Source organism: Sus scrofa, chromosome 10, assembly GCF_054392235.1.
Source record: "Sus scrofa isolate SSC_HxYL_T2T_F1_AM1 chromosome 10, Sscrofa_HxYL_maternal_Yorkshire_Landrace_v2.0, whole genome shotgun sequence".
In the NCBI taxonomy this organism is placed as follows: domain Eukaryota; kingdom Metazoa; phylum Chordata; class Mammalia; order Artiodactyla; family Suidae; genus Sus; species Sus scrofa.
Window position 1 is genome coordinate 95,436,159 of NC_139392.1, and position 10,396 is coordinate 95,446,554.

The following is a 10,396-nucleotide window of genomic DNA, read 5'->3' on the forward strand; positions in this document are numbered from 1 at the left end:
ACAATGGGAACTCCAAAACGAGCCATTTTGGATTGCATCCTGGATAATTTGAAAATTACGTTATGGGACTCCAGGTCTTATTTAAATTCTACGGAAATCGCATATATGTTTAAGGCCGTATCTACACATGCACATTTCAAGGGTGGTCCCAGAAAGTTCATCAGCAACTTTACGGATTTGCTTTCCTGAGACCCTCCTTTTTCTCAGTGTTCCTGTGCTTTCCGTTCCCTGGAGCTCCCCATTCAATCCTTCATCAGAAATGGGGATTTACTTACCTCCTCAGCTTACGCTTCATGCTGCTTATCATGTGTCTAAGACCAACGCAGGAGAGGAGAGAGAAGGGAAGCAGTGATGTGGGCGTCCCTCTTCCAGCACAGCCCCTCCAGATGGACAGGACGCTCTACTCCCTCCGGTTGGAGGCTCCTGTGGACTGGCCCTTGTTACTGCTGTTGCCACTGCTGCCCCATAGAATTGCTTCGAGGTTGGGATGTGTGGGACTAGATGAAAAAAAAACAAACCAAAACCAGAGGTTTCTGAGCATTAGGAGTCCCTTTCCATTACGCAGTCTGGAATGACACAGCTTCTTCTGGAGCCTTCTCTATCTGTGCTCTGAACTTTGGACTGTAGGCTACATTGAGTCCAGGCTGGATGATACTGAAGGAAAAACATATTCAGCTCACTGCTGGTTTTGGGATACCGCAAGTTCTGCTGCTCTTCAGAGGGTGCCTGCTGCTGCTTATTTTCAGGGACCCCACTTACTTGCTCCATGCATTGTACTCAGGTCTTGTTTTGCATATATAGTTGCGTTTAGTGGAGAGACAAGGTGCAGTGTGCTTACTCCATTAGAACAGAAACCGTATTTTACATTTGTAACTTTTCACATTCTAATTACAATTACTATTTTAAAACTTCACATAAAATGTAGAAATCTTGCAATTACAGGTCCATGTTTTTCCCACCCTACATTCCTTATAGCTGTTAAGTATGTTTTACCTACGCATACTGTGAACTCTACAAGTTACTCTTACAGCGTTTGCTTTAACTACTCATATGTCTAATATCCAGCACAAATGAACATCTCCTCAGAAAAGAAAATCATGGACTTGGAGAAAAGACTTGTGGCTGCCCGATGAGGGGGGTGAGTGGGAGGGAGCGGGAGCTTGGGCTTATCAGACACAACTCAGAATAGATTTACAAGGAGATCCTGCTGAGTAGCATTGAGAACTTTGTCTAGATACTCATGTTGCAACAGAACAAAGGGTGGGAAAAAAATGTAATTGTAATGTATACATGTAAGGATAACTTGATCCCCTTGCTGTACAGTGGGAAAATAAAAAAAAAAAATTACATCAAAAACAAACAAATAAATAAATAAATACTCACACGTCTTGTGAAGAAACGAAAGGCAAGTGAGACACAGTATCTTTTGCGTTTGGTCAGCTCTATACTATCTCGTATGCTGTTCACTCACTGCTGACAATCCAGATTTCCGTCCGATGTCACCTCCTTCCATCCTGAAGAACTTTCTTCCTCATTTCCGGTAGTGTTAACTTGCTCGTAGCAGAATATGTCCTGTATAATGACAAGGTATTTGTTTTGAAAATGTTTTAGGTGTTATTGAAGTATAGGTGATTTACGGTGTTGTGATAACTTCTGTACAACAAAGTGACTCAGTCATGCATGTACCCACTTCCATTCTCTTTCAGACTCTTTTCCCACACGGACCATCGCAGAATACTGGGTAGAGGTCTCTGTGCTCCACGGCCGTCCCCGGTGGCCGGTCCTTCCATAGACCTCAGTGTACACCTGCCAGTCCCAACCCCCAGTCCATGAATTTTTAACGCTTTATTTTTTAGAGTGGTTTAAGGTTTGCATTAGAATTAAGAGGAAGGTAGGAGATTTCCATATTCCCCCTGATACCACACCTGCGTGGTCTCTCCCCTTACAAACATCTCTCACCGGAATGGTGTCTATTTATTTACCAAAGATGAGCCCACACTGACGCATTATAATCATCTGGAGTCCGGAGTTGACGTCAGAGTCACTCTTGGTGTTGCGTGTTCTGTGGGCTTGGACGACGATATAATGACACGTATCCATGGATATAGTGTCAGTCGGTCATTTCATTGCCCTAACATCCTCTGTGCTTCCTACTCACCCCTCCCTGCTCCCAGTCCCTGGAAACCACTGATATTGCCACTCTCTCCATTGTTATACCTTTTCCAGAATGTCATAAAGTTGGAACCATAGAGTACGTAAGCTTCCAGGTTGGCTTCTTTCGGTTGTGATTTCCATTTACAGTTTCACCGTGTGTTTTCATGGCTGATAGCACGTTTCTTTTTAGTGCTCAGTAGTATTCCATGTCTTTACGTGTCACTGTTCATTTATCCATCACCTACTGAAGGACAGCTTGGTGGCTTTCAAGTTTTGGCAATTACGAATAAAACTGCTGTAAATCCCTGTGCAGGTGTTTGTGTAGACATACCTTTTCAGCGCCTTTGCATCAATACCAAGAAATGTGATTAGGATCATACGGTAAGAGTGTGTTTAGTTTTATAAGAAACTGCCAAATCGTCCTCCAAAGTGGCCGTGCCATTTTACATTCCCACCAGCAAGGGGTGGTGAGGGTTTGCGTTGCGCCACGTGCTTGCCAGCACTTGTCGTTGGCAATGTTCCTGAGTTTGGCCATGCTAGTAGGTATATAATGTGACGTCACTGGTGTTTTAATTTGCATTTCTCTGATGACATGTGATGTGGGCCATATTTTCATACGCTTCTTTGTCCTCTGACTACCTTCTCTAGTGAGGTGTCTATTCAGGTGTTTGGCCATTTTCAGTCAGGTTGTTTGTTTTTATTGTTGAATTTTAAAGGTTTTTCTACATTTTGGATAACAGTTCTTATTAAATATGTCTTTCGCAGATATTTTCTTTCCACCTGTTTATAGCATCTTTGATTTCTTTCATCAGCATCTTATACTTTTTGGAGTACAGGTCCTAAGTCTCTTTAGGTAGGTTTATTCTTAGGTATTTTTTTTAATGCAATGGTAATTGAGATTGTTTCTCTAATTTCTCTTTCTGACCTTTCATTGTTGGTATATAGACATGCAGTTGATTTCTGTGTATTAATTTTGTATGCTGCAACTTTACCAAATTCATGGATGAGCTCTCACAGTTTTCTGGTAGTGTCTTTAGGATTTTTTAGGTATAGTATCATGTCATCTGCAAACAGTGATAGTTTTACTTCTTCCTTTCCAATTTGGATTCTTTCATTTCTTTTTCTTCTCTGATTGCTGTGTTTAGGACTTCCGAAACTGTGTTGAGTAGAAGTGGTGAGAACAGACATCTTTGTCTCGTCCCTGATCTCAGCAGGATTCTCTCAGCTTTTCACCAGTGAGAATGATGTCAGCCATGGGTTTGTCATCTGCGGCCTTTATGTTGTGGTGGGTTCGCTCGATGCTCACTTTCTAGAGTTTTTGTTTTTGTTTTTAAATCAGAAATGGGTGTTGGATTTTGTCAAAAGCTTTTTCTGCATCTATTGAGAAGACCATATGGTTTTTATTCTTCACAATAAATGTGGTGTCTCACACTGGTTGATTTGCGGATACCGGAGAATCCTTGCATCCCTAGGGTAAATCCCACGCGAGCATGGTGAACGATCCTTTTAATGTCGTGTTGGATGCGGCTTGCTAGTATTTGGTTGATGATTTTTGCATCTATGTTCATCAGTGAGATTGGCCTATAATTTCCTCTTTTCTGTGGTATTTTTGTCAGGTTTTGATATCAGGGTGATGGTGGCCTCATAGAATGAGTTTGGGAATGTTCCTTTCTCTGAAACTTTTGGGAATAGTTTCAGAAGGGTAGGTGTTAATTCTTCTCTAAATGTTTGGTAGAATTCGCCTGTGAAGCCATCTGGTCCTGGACTTTTGTTTGTTGGCAGTTTTTCAATCACAGTTTCAATTTCACTGTCTTGGTCCGCTCATCTTTTCAATTTCTTCTTGGTTTAGTCTTGGAAGATTGTACTTTTCTAAGAATTCTTCCATTTATTTAAAAAATTTATTAAAATACAGATGATGGAGTTCCCATCGTGGCGCAGTGGTTAACGAATCCGACTAGGAACCATGAGGTTGCGGGTTCGGTCCCTGCCCTTGCTCAGTGGGTTAACGATCCGGCGTTGCCGTGAGCTGTGGTGTAGGTTGCAGACGCGGCTCGGATCCCGCATTGCTGTGGCTCTGGCGTAGGCCGGTGGCAACAGCTCCGATTCAACCCCCAGCCTGGGAACCTCCATATGCCGTGGGAGCGGCCCAAGAAATAGCACCAACAGACAAAAGACAAAAAAAAAAAAAAAAAAATACAGATGATTTACAGTGTCCCCGCAATTTCTGGTGTATAGCACAGTCACCCAGCCGTCCACACACACCCTCGCTGTTTTTGTAGTGTCCAGTTCTGTAGGCTGTGCATTGTATTGGCATATAGTTGCTTGTGGTAGTCTCTTACGGACCTGTGTGTTTCTGTGATGTCTGCCGTAACGTCCCCTTTTTCATTTCCAAGTTTACTGATTTGAGTCCTTTCTCTCTTTTCCTGATGATGGGGAAGGGACACCTTCTCTGCTTCTCGGATGGGGCCCAGGTCCTGTGCTGAAGGTTGTGCCTCTGGACTGTGAACTCCACAAATGTGCGCTCTTCCTCCCCTAAGTGGGGCAGGATGGGTAGAGGAGGCTGGACTTGGCTTCCCTTTCCCCAGGTCAGTTAGACCCTGGTGATACCCGGCAGGTTAGGCTGAGGTCAGCTAGGTACCCCCTGAGGAAGGCCTTGTTACAAAGAACAGAGTGCTCTGGAGCATTTTTAAATTGTTCTTTCCCCCTTTCTCTGCAGGAGACTGCGGGATTTTCCTCCACACTCACTGTGGGATCTGGTAGAGCTCCTGGAGGTACATCTCAAGAAGTGTGGAGTCCTCCACGATTGGGTCCCTCTGGAGCGTTTAGCTCTCAGAGTTACCCCCAGACCGCCAGGGATGCATTGGTTACAGTTAGGTTTTCCTGGCCACGGTGGCATCTGCCCCTGGGTTCTTCCTCCAACAAGTTGTGGTCCTTTATATTCAGCGTCTGCTGGTTTGCCCTGTGTTATTCCCTCTCTCACAGACCCAAGAAGAGCTGTTGATTTTTCATTCTGTTCAGTCATTTACTTTTTGTTAAGACGGTGTGGCAAATTTGAAGCAGAACTGGAATTGAAATTTCTCAGCCGCCTTTTTGCAAAAATAAAGTTAGCTTTGCCTTGATTTTTGAAGGACATTTTCACTAGAGAATTCTGGGCCAACAGTTTTCTTTTTTCCAGCCTCATTCACATCTGATAAAACATCAACCAACAGGTGAATTGTCATCCCTCGATTGAATGTGTTGAATTTCTCCTTACTTTCACAATTTATTCTCCACATTTAGCTTCAGTAATTTGACTATGAGTTGCCTCAGATGTCCTTCTTTGTCCAATTTGGGTTTTATTGAACATCTGAAATCTACAAAGTTATGTCTTTTACAAGATGGAAAAATTCAGGCATTATTTCTTCAAATACTTTTTTTTTTGTCCCATTCTTTCTTCTCTCCTTCTAGGTCTCCCATTAAAACTCTGTAAGATTGTTTTATCTCCCCTACTAGTTCTCTCAGGATTCCATCTTTTTCATCAACCCGTATACACTCGGTTCTTCTCACTGTGTCATTTCTGTTCACTGATCAGCTTTACCTGTTCTTTCTTCTGTCATCTCCACTTGGCTACTAAGTCCATCCAGTGAAGTTTTTATTTGCGATGTTAAGTTTTTTTAGAAATTTTTCTAGAAATATTCTTTTGGCTTTTTTGTCATTTCTGTTTCTCTATGAACATATTTTATTTTCCTGAGGTTAGACATAATATCCACTCTCAAATCTTTGCCTGTTTGTTCCAAATCTGAGCCATCTCAAGTTTTACATCAATTTATTTCCTTTTTCTTCTGGAGGATGAGTTCCATTTCCCTGGGCTTTTGTTTGTTTGTTTGTTTGTAAGATAACTTTGGAAATCCTGAACATTCAAAACCTCAAGTCCTGTGAAGCCTTGGGATTCCGTTCATTTCCCCTGGGGAGTATTGTTTCTGGTTTTAGAAGACAGTTATCTTGTTGGACTGAAGAACCAGTCTCCATTAGACCTTTCCTCCTGAACAGGTAAACTCAGAGTCTGCCCACACATGTGTAGTTCAGAGAGGTAGATAGGATTTGGGAGTCCTTCCAAGGATTTCCTGTCTGGGATTCTTTCTCTCTCTGTCCAGAGGTCAGTATCCCTGGATTCTGCTGTCTCTGAGCCTAAACAGCGGGGTTTTCCCAACAGCATCCTTGGGCCCCTGGACACGATGCTCCTTGCATCTGGCCGTGTCTGAAAATGACAGAGACAGACAATGACTTGCGCAAGTGTCCTTTTCTGATATGAACTCCCCTGAATCTTCTGGTCCTCCAGGCAGCTGCTTTTGTAAGACATCTGAATGTTATAATTGTTTCCTGCAAGTGTGTGATCCAATAGTCACGACGGGAACACCACCAACTCTTAGTTTTGTTAACCTTTTCTATTGATGCTTACTCTCTATTTTATTCATTTTTGCTCCAATCTTTATTCTTTCCTTCTGCTAACACTGGGCTCAGTTTTTTCTTTTTCTAGTTCCTTGAGGTGTGGACTTTTTTTTTTTTTTTTTTTTTTTTTGTCTTTTTGTCTTTTCTAGGGCCACACCCACGGCATATGGAGGTTCCTAGGCTAGGGGTCGAATTGGAGCTGTTGCCGCCGGCCTCCACCACAGCCACAGCAACGCAGGATCTGAGCCATGTCTGTAACCTATACCACAGCTCATGGCAATGCTGGATCCTTAACCCACTGAGCAAGGCCAGGGATGGAACCCGCAATCTCATGGTTCCTAGTCAGATTCGTTAACCACTGTGCCACAATGGGAACTCCTAGACTTTTTAAATTATAAGAAATACACAAATTATAAAATAGATACCATACACCCAAGTAGAAGGCTATCATTTAAAACCTCTCTCCCTATATGTGTGTGTGTGTATATATACACACATATACAGACTTTCCTTGTTTTATAACATGAACTTACATTAGCTATTATTCTGCGAGTTTGTTTTTATATAACATACCATAAATGCTTTCTATCTCGGCCTAGCTGTCCTTTAAAACTGTTTCCTCAACGAGTCTCTAAAAAGGCCTGGTCCCCGAATGCGCCTCCTCAGACTGTGGAATGGTGCCTGTCACACAGTAGGTAGGTAGTGGTGAAGCTGAATGAATGAGTGAATGTCAATTATCACGAGTGCCTCAAAGTGACTCTGTGTTAATTATTATTACAAATCACACACTCCAACCCACAATGCCAGCAAGTCCTTAATGGAATAATTGAAACCCTGATGTATTTCAGGTACTTTAAAATTTTTTCTAAAAAAGCTTAATTTAAAAGATTCCCGGAGTTCCCGTTGTGGTGCAGTGGTTAACGAATCTGACTAGGAACCATGAGTTTGCGGGTTCCATCCCTGGCCTTGCTCAGTGGGTTAAGGATCCGGCGTTGCCATGAGCTGTGGTGTAGGTCGAAGGCGCGGCTTGGATCCCGAGTTGCTGTGGCTCTGGCGTAGGCCGGAGGCTACAGCTCCGATTCGACCCCTAGCCTGGGAACCTCCAAGTGCCATGGGAGTGGCCCTAGAAAAGGCAAAAAGACAATAAATAAATAAATAAAGATTCCCCAGAGCACACAGCATCTAGATTCTGGGGTCCCAGCCCAGTCACTTGGGACGATTGACAGTAAGCTCTCCCCACTTACGCACCCCCCACCCAGGCCTCCTCCTGTTGATCTGGGGACCTTAAGAGGGAAAGAGACACGAGTGACCTAAAATCTGGGAATCCTCCTTCTCTTCCGGCTCTGAGTGCTGATGAGGTTGTCAGCTTTGGGAAATTGCTGCGCTTCTGTTTTTCTTCTCTTTTTCTGTTTAATGGCGGGTGATGTGGATTCTTTCTGAAGAGCTCTGACTCCTCAGATGGAAGAGGAAGCTGCCCCTTGGAGACTCAGAGCCCCTGGGGGGGCTCTGCCCTCTGCTCCCACCTCCCTCTCCAGCTCGGCCTCTTCCTGCCTCTGTCTGGGTCCCTCTCCTTCTCCCTCTCTGTCTCTTTAGGGGCAATGGGCTCAAGGATGCCCCCAGCGAGGTCCTGGGAGCCCCCCTGCCATGTGTTCTTGGGCAGACACACATAATTCTTCCCCGCTGGGGGGACCAGAGTGGGCCTTTCCCGAGCTGACTCTTCTCTGCCCCTCTGGGCGCTGGTCAGAGGTGAGCAGCTCCTTCACCCTCGGGCGCAGGCCCTGAGGGCCGAGTCCGGGGTTCAGAGGCCCGGGCCCTGGCAGAGGTGGGAGCCTGCGCGGGTCAGGGGGCGCCCAGAGGGTCTCTGCTCCCCGCCCGATCCACACTGGTGGGAATGGCAGTACCGCGTCCTGCCTGTCCTGGCGGGGGTGCCAGTGCTGGGACAGAGCGGCGCTAACGCGGGGTCCCCGCGTGGCGGGGCTTATTGCGGCTGGGGACACACGGGGGGGGTTTGCGGCTGCTGAGGGCGCGGTGGGGACCTCGCGGGTCCGGCTGAACGGATCTCACTCCCGGGCTGGTTGGACCAGCCTTGCTCTGCGCCCCCCGCCTTTCTGCGCGCCCCCTCTCCAGGTCGGAGTCCTTCCCGCATCGCGGGCCTGGGCGGGGTGTCCCGATGCTCCTCTCTCGCCTCTCGTTTCTCTGCCTCCTGGACGCCGAGGCTTCCCCGCCACACCCGGCACATGCCTCAGGGTAACCGAGCCTTTTCTCCGGCCCCAGAAAACGAAGGCAGGAAATTGCTTCCAGACTGTGTCACAGCCGACTGACCTCAGCGTGTGCCCTGCGCTGGGCGCTGCGCCCCGACAAGCGCTCCAGGAGCTCGGCCTCCGGTGGGCGAGCAGACAAACGGCACCTACGCGAGAGGCGCGACGGCAGAGACGCTGCGCAGGTGCCAGGCAGCCGCTGGTGCCCCCCTGAGACGGGCTCCTTGCGAGGGGGCGGAGCCCTCGGGGCGCTTCCCCCTCGGCCCCCAGGCCCGGCCCGGGGCCCGGCGCCCGGCTCTGTCCGAGGCCTTCAGCCCCGCCGGCGGGGAGCCTCGCAGCCTGTCCCGCCCCGGCCTTCCCGCCACCGCTTCCAGCTTTGGAAATGGCCCTGGGCTGGCCGCCTCCTGTCTGGTCCGAGCCCAGCGCCCCAGCGCCCGCAGGTCCTCTCTCTGGTCCTGGCTGCCCAGCCTGCAGAGACATCGTGCCCCGCACAGTTTGCTTGGCTCGCTCCTCGTGGGAAGAAACCACTTCTTGTTTCATGAGGAGTCTCATGTTTTCCCCGAACACCCAATGAAACACCTCTGACTTTCAGGACCCTCTATGCGGCTGGCACCCCAGCACCACCAGGTTCTCCCTCAGCCAGCAGAAGCCCCTCTTCGGCCCCCTGGCGCCCCCTTCCTCCCCCAGCCCTTGCGGCCTCAGCCGGCCCTCCGCCGGGCTCTCAGCCTCGCGCCCCGCGGTGAGGCCCCTCCTGCGCCGCTCCGCCCCCGGCACTCAGCCCCCGAGACCTCTCTGCCTTTGACCTCTCTGCCTTTGACCACACCTGGCAGTCGGTTTAATTACTCCCGTGTGTTGCTTTGTCTCCCCGAAGGGATGGAAAGGTCTCTAACGTTAGGCATCGTATTTCACTCGCCTGGCTACCTTTTAGCACAGTGCCAGGTGCCTATACGTTCATCTTGCTGGATTTATATTTTTTTGGTTTATAAAAAAATTGTGGTAGAGTTCCCATTACGGCTCAGTGGTAACGAACCCAACTAGTATCCATGAGGACACAGGTTTGATCTCTGGCCTCGCTCAGTGGGTTAAGGATCCAGCATTTCTGTGGCTGTGGTGTAGGCTTCAGCTGCAGCTCTGATTCGACCCCTAGCCTGGGAACTTCCATATGCTGGTGCAGCTTTAAAAAAGAAAAACTGTGGTACAATACATACAAAAGTGACCATTTTAGTCATTTTTAAGGGTACCGTTCAGTAGCATTAAGTACACTCATTGCTGTGCACCCATCACCGCCATCCGTCATCCACAGAAAAACCTCGTCTCACAAAGCAGGGAGCAAGCTGGAGAGGGAAATAGCTGGGGGTGGGGTGGGGTTGCGGGGGCGGGGGGGGGGGAACAGGAGGAAGGTCCTTTAGCAAAAGACAACCCGGGCTAGAAAGATATCACAAAAGGAACACGAGTAAACTCCCCACAGAGGCTTCTGGCTTGTTATGGTAAAGTGTAATTACACCAACTCAACAAAACAGCAGATCAAAGATGAGATGGGAAAACCACAGAAAGAA